The following is a 2,014-nucleotide window of genomic DNA, read 5'->3' as shown; positions in this document are numbered from 1 at the left end:
GTAGACCAGGCTGGTCTCGAACTCACAGAGATCCGCCTGCCTCTGCCTCCCGAGTGCTGGGATTAAAGGCGTGCGCCACCATCGCCCGGCAAATTGTTTTCTTAAATTTATACTATTTTAATGATGCAGAGCATGTGATCACTGATCAAGCTCAACCTGAAATAAAGTAATTATTTTTGTAAGTTTATCAATCAAAGCATTACCTTCAGCTAAAGGAAGATTTGAATGCACTCCCATATGCCCTACAAAGCATGGAGACCTTCTTTGTTGTATGGCATTTTGAATTTAGAGGAACAGCATCTTAACTTGCATATCGCTAGTCCCAGTAAATAAGATGGTTTCTAGGACTTAAAGAACATTAAATATATATTGGCTGTCAGTATATAAATTAAATGCCTTGTCTGCAAAAAGCTGAAGCACTATAGCAACAGCTCACAGCTCAACTATTTGAGCTGAGGGCAGTTCTGCTTATACTACACATTCTTCACCACTAATCACATATGCAGCTCTTCCATTGGAAAAACCATCTGTAAAAAATAACATAGCACCCTTAAGGATCTTTTGCTACAACTTTAGGGAAAGTAAAGGAAAGTAGTTGTGTGAATTGCAATAATGGATCAGCTGGGGAAAGGTTATTAATCTGGCCTTGAAATTGAGCAAATACAGTTGCCCAAAAATCACTATTTTGAACCAATCAATCTTTTGCTTAGTATAAGGAACACTGGTCATAGCTGGTTCCCTGTCAAACTATCTCCTAGATTCCATCCTGCTCTTCTTTGCTAAGCAAGCTACTGCTTCAAAATAAGGGTTTAATACCTTAACTGGCAAAACAGGAAAATATAGCCATAAAGCAGACCATTTTGCCATAATACTGCTGTAGGAGTATGTTTTGTAGGCAACATACATGCTTGCTAAGGCTGATCATTGTAACATGGAGGGTCAGACTTGCTTGTTTGGGTTTCCATCCCACCTGGTACCCAACAACTGTTCAGCCACAAACAAAATCACACATTGGTCTCCATAAATTATAAGCTGATTGGCCCATTAGCTCTAGCCTCTCACTGGCTAACTCTCACATCTTGATTAACCCATTTTTTGATCTATGTTAGCCATGTGGCTCAGTACCTTTTTCAGTGGCTGCAGATCACATCCTGCTGCTTCGGTGGTCTGGGCAGGAATGGGAAGAATCAACTTCCACCTTCCCAGAATTCTCCTGTTCTCATTACATCATTTCTGCTTCCTGTCTGGTTTTCCCACCTACATTTCCTATCTGGCCAATCAGCATTTATTTATAACTTGATTGACAGAATACAAACAATTTTCCCACACCAGTGAGTAATAAGCACTTGGAAATAAATAGTAGATAATGAAAGAGGAAAGATAAAGGCAGGGCAAAAAATTGGGAGTAAAACTATAAATATTTGTAAATATTGGACAACGAAATAGTATTTAACTATCTGTACAGTCTCTTAGATGTATTTTGATAGCTAAAATGGAACAGCAACAAAGGCAGAGATATGTAGAGTTTGTAAATATTATATTCTCACCCCATGCTGATGGCATATCCACTACCACTTTCAGGCTGCTCCTGGACACAGAGAGGCTAAAGTGAGGCTTCACCTTCACCCCTGCAAGCATCAGTGCTATAGTCACCAAGTCGCAGCCTCTGTTACTACTAAATGGGTTAGAAGAATGAAGGGAGTGTGACATGTAACCCAGCAATGGCCTAGGTTACTACTGAGACTGTGGCAGTCCACACACATGCACAGTAGCAAGCTGAGTCTGACCCATGCTGTGCTGTTCGGTGGAGCCTGGAAAGGCAGGAGACAAAAAAAAGTTTGAAGGGTTATACCGCCCACAGTCGGTACCCAAAGTTGGTCAGTAGAAATTCCTAGCTTGTGCTCCTCCATGCAGCCCAGCTTTAGCTGCTATCCAAGTTCCTGGGCCCTGATCCAACAACCAAGCTGAAAAATGTAGCCCCAGGCCAGGCAAGTGTCTGTGAAAATGTAAATGA

The sequence above is a fragment of the Microtus ochrogaster genome, unplaced genomic scaffold, assembly GCF_000317375.1.
Source record: "Microtus ochrogaster isolate Prairie Vole_2 unplaced genomic scaffold, MicOch1.0 UNK41, whole genome shotgun sequence".
NCBI classification, from domain to species: domain Eukaryota; kingdom Metazoa; phylum Chordata; class Mammalia; order Rodentia; family Cricetidae; genus Microtus; species Microtus ochrogaster.
The sequence above is the reverse complement of the archived record's forward strand: the minus strand, read 5'-3'. Positions refer to the sequence as shown.